This window comes from Octopus sinensis, linkage group LG3 (assembly GCF_006345805.1).
Source record: "Octopus sinensis linkage group LG3, ASM634580v1, whole genome shotgun sequence".
In the NCBI taxonomy this organism is placed as follows: Eukaryota; Metazoa; Mollusca; class Cephalopoda; order Octopoda; family Octopodidae; genus Octopus; species Octopus sinensis.
In genome coordinates, this window is record NC_042999.1 from 136,202,938 (window position 1) to 136,212,249 (window position 9,312).

Genomic DNA, 9,312 nt, shown 5'->3' on the forward strand with positions numbered 1-9,312 from the left:
CTGAACCGAAGAGAGGGGAATGAATAATTAATAAGATGGTTAGTGTCAATGGTGATGTGTGCTGCACATAAAAAAAAAAGACAGAATGATAACAACTGGAATGCCTTTGACCATAGATATGCTCAATTAAGGCTAACCTGGGGTTAAACATTAAGAAAAAACAACATCTGTATATTTACTTTTGTTAATATTTGCCTTTTTAACTTTCATACTCTGAGAATGGCTATAGGCATAATAAAGAACTGTGTTAACTTCCTTTAAGCAAAGGAACTGTGAAACACTTCTTCTTTATACAAACTAGATACATGCCAACAAGGGAGCCTCTACGTGGTCACACGAAATACAAGAAATAGCAGTCAAATCTTGCTCAAATCACATCTATTGATAATAGAAAAGGACACATGGGATGATGAAATCTAAAATACACAATATATGAAAAAAGATATATAAAGTAGGATGGTCATGTCTGGAATGTTTTTGATTGCAAGTCTGCTCAATCAGGATTGGCCCAGGGCTAAATAAACAACAACAGCAGCAACTAATAAACAAACCATATAAACTGGCCATGAATATGAAAAGCTGAACCTTAAACAGGTTAATAGATTTTCTAGAAGTATTCAGCTTCCACTGATGTGATGTAAATAGCATTCACTTCAGTAATATAGAACAGACAACTAGCAGTGCAGTAAGATATAGCCATTTATTTTGCTAAACTCTTTTGCAAGAAGCAGCATGATTAACAGATACTTCCCTATAATTTATTACCATGTGGTGGTTAACTGAAATGTAGTAACGGGACATTATTTGAGCTGTCATATCATTATCTTCCTTACAGCTAGTATCTTACCATCCTTCTCATCAATCATTCAGTACCCATTTACCCATGAAAGTTGGGGTTAAATGAATCTGTAATATAGTACCCTGCATCATGTATCTCAGTCCTAAGGCATCTCATTTCATGCACACGCACGTGCACACACACACACACACACGCACATGCACACACACACACACACGCACATGCACACACACACACGCACATGCACACACACACACACACAGAGTCCTTAATATAGTTTCATTTAATGTCATTTTGTTATGAGAAATAATAGAAGACAAAATACTTCCAAATAAAAATTCATAAAGTGTATGCCTTGTTTGAGTTCATATTTAGTTTGTTTTTTTTCTTTTGTAAGGTATTGCAATGATGAATAACGACATAAATCATTCCACATTCTATATTCCATGATTATCATTTTTAAGATAGAGTGTTTGTATGTCTACTATCTGTTTCATAGGAATGTAATTTATTTAATTTAAGGTAAAAATATTGCTTACAATTTAAAATAAGCAATGAAATGTAAAGAAGGAAATTGTACTTAACATGATCAGTTTTAGAAATAAATGAACTTAGAGAAGAAAATAACTGCTCTAGGCTGCCCAAGGTCATCAGAAGGGTTTTGAGCACTTGAAAGCTTATTAAATCATGTGGATATTTAAGGTCACAGGTAGTATTCCACTACCAACATAAATTCTACAAGAAATAAAACCAGTCCTGAGTCAAGTCAGAAAACAGCAACAACAACAACAACCATTATTATCAAACCCATCTCCCACCACCCCCACCACCATCATTCATTCATTCATTCACTCATTCATTCATTCAAACCCTAACTCCCCTACAACTTCCAGCTAGCTATCTTAGCTTTGCAAAGCCAATTCATCTACAATCTCTTACTCTATAAGTATTCTAATCTTCCTGGAGCACTTACCTATTCTTTTATAAGAGACAAGAATCTCTGCAACATCCTTATTAGAAGCACTCTGACATAGCCATACACAACTTCTTTTTAAAAGTGTACTTACCTTAGGTGCTACACCTGTCCTAATCAATAAGGCCTTTATCATCATCATCCTCATCATTGTCATCATCCTCATTTAACATCCACTTTACTATACATGCATGGTTCAGAAGGAATTTGTTAACGTAGATTTTCTACAGTTGGGTACCCTTCCTGTCACCAAACCTCACCTGTTTCCAAGTAAGCTAATATTTTACATTTTTCACAGAAAGCATCAAAACGATGATGATGAATGCTAAGATGATGAGCATGAGAAACACCAAACAACTAAACTGAATTTACACCAGGTATATACTGACACTTAATCAATTCGTTCAGTTTCTCTTGATCAATACCAATGATTGGTTCTGCCCTGTCATTAGCTATACATGAGCATAGTTAATTATAGTGCAGCGAATCGGTCTAAATTACAGCTGACCATTTCTGACACAGAATACCAATAGCAAGGTGGTTAAGTATATCATGAATTCTCCTCACCCTTTTCACTTTCTTTTAATCCTTATTTAATAATCAGTTTAATGATATTTGTCACCCAAGGCAAAGTCTCCAACTTTCTCTAACTCTTCTTCATTGCTATCTTAATTTTCCTTGTTCTCAAGAGTTTTTCTGAATTACTGATTGCTTCATCAGCCTACCACTTCTGACTTCTTGATTGGACTTCAAAGTGGAAAGATCACCACTGCCCTGGGGTTTCACTTTTCAATTATTCCTTGATGTTTACCTTGAAGCAGGCATCATCTCATGTCAATTAATACCAGAACATTAGGGATATTTAAGGTTTTAAAACTTCTTTCACACCATCTTAGCATATTTGAATATTTGACTCCTGTCATTAGCATTCTGTAATCAAGTCCATAACTAATCCAGGCAAGCAACCATAAAAAGAGATTCATTATTAAATAATTGAAAATTTTAAATTTAATATATTTTATTTCATTTAGAGATATTTGATTAAATATATTATAATTTGAATATCTTTAATGCTAAATTCTATTTTGTCTTTTGAGATTGACTGTCATGGCAATGAAGTTTCTTATTAATATTTACGAGTTTACCATACAGACACACACACATGCACACACACACACACACGCACATACACATGCCAACATATCTGTGTGTTTACTCACATAGCCTCTAACTTATTCATGTGTAAGAACACACATGCATACACATGAGATTATTTGTAAGAATAAACGTGTATCTATCAGTAAATGTATGCTTACACATGCACACACACACACAAAACATACATGTATGTATATGTTTACAAATGCATATGCAAACAAACAGATATTTACATGGTTTTGAAAGCTTTACATCTACTTAAGTGGATCTAATGTTAACACAGCTACCATAGGTTCCTTTCAAAGAATATCAACAATATATATTTAGAGCATGCATTAAGTTTCATTCCATAGTGTACTTATTTTATCAACCCTGAAAGGATGAAAGGCAAAGAGGACCTCGGCAGAATTTGAACTCATAACATGAAGACAGACAAAATGCTGCCAAGCATTTTGCCCAGTGTGCTAACTACTAGCGTACCTAGAGTGTGTGCTGCCCGGGGTGGCCCTCCCATTTGCTGCTCCCAGTCCCCACAAAAAACACATATTGCCAACAGCAATAGCTTAAAAGTGCCAGACAGGGCAGACCACCCCTACCCCTAGCTACACTAGTGCGAGAGTAATAAAAATCAAACATCCAGTCAAATCATGGTGTTAGGAGTGATCACTAACGATGGCGATGTTATGCTTTCATTCATCTTCCCACATGACATCAGACTCAACATGGAGGTCTACATCAAGTACCTGGAGGAGGCAATGCTGCTCTAGAACAAGAAGGTGGCTATTAGAAGACCCTATGTCTGGCAAACAGGACTCTACACCATACCATACAAGCAGGAGAACCCAGACATAGCTGTCAGACAATCTCTGTGACCACATCACCCCTAACATCTGGTCGCCTAACTCCCCAGACTGCAAACCCCTTGATTATTATGTGTGTGGTGCAGTTGAGCGAGAGACCAACAAAACTCCTTGTAACACCAAAGATGAATTGAAAGCAAGGGTTAAGGCAGCATTCACCAACTTAAACAAGGAGACCATCCAAAAGAGTTACAGTAGATTTCAAAGTTGTCTGGAGGCTGTAGTTGAAACCAATGGTAATTTTATTGAATAAATTTATTCTTTAGTATTTCAAGATATTTTTATGTAATTTTGGTAGATATATCTGTTTAAATGAGATGTCAGTGTTATTTGTGTAATTCAGACAACCATTTATTCACTGCACCCTGTGTGTGTGTGCATGTGTGTGAGTGTGTGTGTGCATGTGTGTATGTATGTGTGTCTGAGAGAGAGAGAGAGAGAGAAAGAGTGAGGGAGAGAGAGAAAGAGTGAGGGAGAGAGAGAAAGAGTGAGGGAGAGAGAGAAAGAGTGAGGGAGAGAGAGAAAGAGTGAGGGAGAGAGAGAAAGAGTGAGGGAGAGAGAGAAAGAAGGCACATGACTCAGTGGTTAGAGCGCCAGGCTCACAATCATGTAGTAGTGAGATTGCACAATCATGCCTTGAACAAGACACTTTATTTCACATTGCCCCAGTTCACTCGGCTGTAGAAATGAGTTGTGATGTCATTGGTGCCAAGTTGTATTGGTGTTTGCCTTTCTCTTGGATAACATCGTTGGTATGGAGAGAGGAGGCTGGTATGCATTGGTCTTCAATAAACAACCTTGCCCAGACTTGTGCCTCAGAGGGGAACCGTCTAGGTGCATCTCATGGTCATTCATGACCAAAGGGAGCCTTAATACTAATGCTCAAAATCACATATAAGTAATACACCAATTGATTCTTTGGATATAAGTGTCCCTTAGATGGTTGTGATAACCTCTAACTTAAATCACCTACATATCACCATCATCATCATTATCGGAAAAGGAACATTAAACGATGATGATGATGATGATATATAGGTGATTTAAGTTAGAGGCTATAACAACTGTCTAAGGGACACTTATATCCAATGAATAAACTGGTGTATTACCTATTTGTGATTATGAGCATTAGTATTAATGCTCATAAATGAGAGGTAATCAGTTTATCTATATTTAAGGAAAACAGAAAATGGAAATAAAATTGACAAATGATAATTGATGATTCATCAATTTTATCTCCATTTTCTGTTTTCTTTATATATATATATTTATATATATAGTTAATCCAAACAAGAAAACACAAAAAAAACAAAAAACACAACAACGCGAGGACGTGGAACAAATAAAGTATTATTGGACGCTCAGGAAAGAAGGGAAGAAGGAGGGTTTAACGTTTTGAGCGGAGCTCTTCGTCAGAAACATAGGAGAAGGACAGATCTTGAGAAGGGAAGACAGAGGAAAAAAATCGCCAGCGGTACTCATGAGGTCACATATATATATGCATGTTTATTCATACACACATGCACACACACACACACACACACACATGTGTGTGTGTGTGTGTGCATGTATGTGCTTGTCCCTATTCATCTTGAGATTGCATGATAGTTACAAACAAGTGTTACCATCATACAGGCAATGTTGTTAATTTTCCAATCTTCCACAAAAACTTGTCCGGTCATGGGAAACAAATGCAAGCTGATAACAAGAAGGGAAGGGCATCTGGCCAGAGAAGATCAACCTCTATGAATTCTGTGTGACTCATGTAAGTATGGAAAAGTGAACGTTAAAATGATGATGGCAATGTAGATGATGATGATGCTGACATTGATGGTAATGGTGATGATGATAATTATGGTGGTGTAATCTATGCTAGCAGATAGCTGTTATGTTATCAAATCACAGGCATTATCATTACCATAGCTATCATTAAAATGCATCAGGCAATCATTAACTGACACGTTTAAAACAATAATACTTCCTTTAGAAAAGTTAGTCATAAATCACACATTTATATTATAATTATTACCAACATTTTCTAATATAAATATTCAGGATCCTGATACTGAATTAACAAATGTGTTGTTCTTTTACTGTATTATAATTATCTTTTATTTGTTCATTTATTTATTTATTTATTTATTTTACTTGTTTCAGTCATCATTATAGGCTGCAGCTATGCTGGGGCACTGCCTTGAAGAACTTTAGTCAAATGTATCAGCCCCAGTTCTTATATTTTTTTTAAGCCTGGTGGCATGTAAAAAGCACCATCCGATTGTGGCCATTGCCAGCCTTGTCTGGCCCCCGTGCCGGTGGCACGTAAAAATCACCATCCGATCGTGGCCGTTTGCCAGCCTCGTCTGGCACCTGTGCAGGTGGCACATAAAAAGCACCCACTACACTCTCAGAGTGGTTGGCGTTAGGAAGGGCATCCAGCTGTAGAAACACTGCCAGATCAGACCGGGCCTGGCGCAGCCTTCTGGCTTCCCAGACCCCAGTTGAACCGTCCAACCCATACTAGCATGGAAAGCGGACGTTAAACGATGATGATGATGGTGCTTATTCTTTCTCTGAACTGCTAAGTTAGGGGGACTTAAACACACCAGTTGTCAAGAAGTATTGGGGGAGAAACACATAAACAAAGACACACACACACACACACACAGATATATATACATGTATATATATACGATGAGCTTCTTTGAGTTTCTGTCAACCAAATCCACTCACAAGGCTTTGGTCAGCTCAAAGCTATAGTAGAAGACACTTCTCGAAGGTGCCATGCAGTGGCACTGAACCCAGAACTATGTGGTTGGTAAGCAAGCTACTTACCACACAGCCACTCCTGCGTGATCTTCTTTCAGTTTCTGTCTACCAAATCAACACACAAAACTTTGGTTGGCCCAAGGCTGTAGTAGAAGACATTTGCCCAAGGTGTCATGCAGTGGGACTGAACTCAGAATCATGTGGTTAGGAAGCAAATTTCTTACAAACACAGTCATGTTATGCAACTCACATCTCTATGTCTTCTTTACTAGTCTTCTTTTATTTTAGCATTAACCCACTCCTAAAAATCATATACTTATTTATCACTCAATCAGCTGTTGTAGGTGGATGTCCAACATATAATTAAGTCATCAGTCAAATAATTAGATCTACAAACTCATTATTTTAGATACGCTATACCACTGTCTAGTGCTGACATACACTCTGCTCTCAAACATGAAGTGATATATTGTACAATTGACACTGTGGAAATCAGAGTATATTGTGCTAAGACTGCTCTTGTAAACCAATAGCTTCTGGTGGTGGTCACAGTAGAAACAGGTAGTAGAAATATAGTTAGAGTGCAGTAGTTGTTATTCTCTATAATTATCATTGGTAGTATTCATCTCAGTATAAGCTAAAGTAAAATAAATAAGGTAAAAGTGCTGGTTCAACAAGTATTGAATTAATACTGCTGAAGTCTCAGTTCTCTTTTGTTGAACTGCAAAGTTATGGGGAGATAAACAAACCAACAAGGGTGGGGGACAAATACAAAGGCATACACATATATGTGTGTGTGTTTGTGTATGTATGTGTGTGTATTTATATATATATATATATATATTATAATATATATATATATATATATATATATATAATATATATATATATATATATATAATATATTATATATATATATATATATATATATTATATATATATATATATATATATATATATATATATATATATATAATATAAATAATATATATATATAATATATATATATATATGCATATATACGTACATATATGTACATACATCTATACGTATATATGCATATGTGGGTACAGGACATCATGAAAAATGTAGAACAAAAAAGTATGAAGCACGAGTACATGGAACATGAACTATTCTTTCGAACAATGAAAAACACAAATGGAAAACAAAGCAAACAACATAAAGACCGACCCTTCATCAGCTGTTGGCCGTTTTTCTAGTCTTGTATTTCGAGCATTTAACAACAATATACACTTTTGATAAAACAGTCACTCCCGCAAAGCAAATTAAATAAAATTTGGGATTTTGCAGAGGGTCAAAATAGGTAACACAAACAGGACAGTGAAAACAAACAGGAAGGGCTGCTAAGCCTAAATGAGGTTGTGGTGGCAAAAATGTAAACGAAGCTACAATGGAGAGGAAGAAAGAAATTTGGCCGATGGTCATGTGAGAGCCACGTGAGCAAGGGAGGAAGAGTGAGGGAAAGAAAGTGACAGAGTAATAGGATAGAATAGTGGAAGAAGAGGAGGTTAAAGAATAAGAGAGAGGAAAAGAGAAAAACTAAAGAGTAAATAGATCATGTAGAGTGTGCATCAGAATTATTAAAATAAAACTTACTTGGAAGAGGATGCGTAAGTATATATATATATATATATATATCACCGTGATCACCGTGACCGACCAGTCTATCAGATGTTGCTACACATCGCTGGTCACAATACGCTTCGCATTGTTTTAGCCTTCAAATGACGCCACCCCGCTGGCTAAGCGAGCAGGCCAACAGAAGAAAGAGTGAGAGAAAGTTGCGGTGAAAGACTACAGCAGGGATCGCCACCACCCACTGCCGGAGCCTCGTGGAGCTTTTAGGTGTTTTCGCTGAATAAACACTCACAACGCCCAGTCTGGGAATCGAAATCGCGATCTTACAACTGCAAGTCCGCTGCCCTAACCACTGGGCCACTGCGCCTCCACACATATATATATATGTACTTCTTTTTTAACCTGTTCCAGTCATTTGACTGTGGCCATGCTGGGCCCTGCCTTAAAGAGTTTTAATCAAACAAATCAACCCCAGGATTTATATTTTTAAGCCTAGTACTCATTCTCTTGGTCTTTATTGTCAAACTGCTAAGTTACAGGGACATAAACATACCCACACCAGTTGTCAAGTGACAGTGGGAGACAAACAAACACACACACACAAATATACACACACACACACACACACACACACACACAAACACACATGCATGAAAGGCTTCTTTCACTTTCCATCTACAAAATCCACTCAAAAGGCTTTGGTCAGCCAGAGGCTATAGCAGAAGACACTTGCCCAAGGTGCTACACAGCGCGACTGAACCAGAAATCATGTGCATTTTATGTTTATTTGAACTGAAATAAGTTTTTTCCTTTTTTAAGCAAAAACATGTTTGTAGTGACTTGGGTGTTCAAAGATTATTGTTTACACAATAGCAAGAAGTTTAATGAGTGAAGCTTACTGCTGCAAGAAACTGTAAGAGGTTAGTTGATTACATCGCACCCCACCTCACCTCAGGGTAGTAAATAATGATTACAAAGATAATGATGATGATGATGACAACAATGACCACAATGACAATGATGATGATGATATCGATGATGATGATGATGATAATTTATTCTGGTTGCTTTGTAAAAAAATATGGATACAACACTGCAGCCAAGTGGTACATGTACCAGAAAAAAAGCACTAAATGAAACTGGTGAGTCAAAAATGC

The 9,312-nt window shown here is 36.8% G+C and overlaps 1 protein-coding gene across 6 annotated transcripts in view; it reads right to left on the reverse strand.

Annotated features, from left to right (window-relative positions):
* Window positions 1-9,312, reverse strand: part of LOC115209732 (transmembrane protein 245) — a 482,091-nt gene that overhangs the window by 339,766 nt on the left and 133,013 nt on the right. The window lies entirely within an intron of this gene.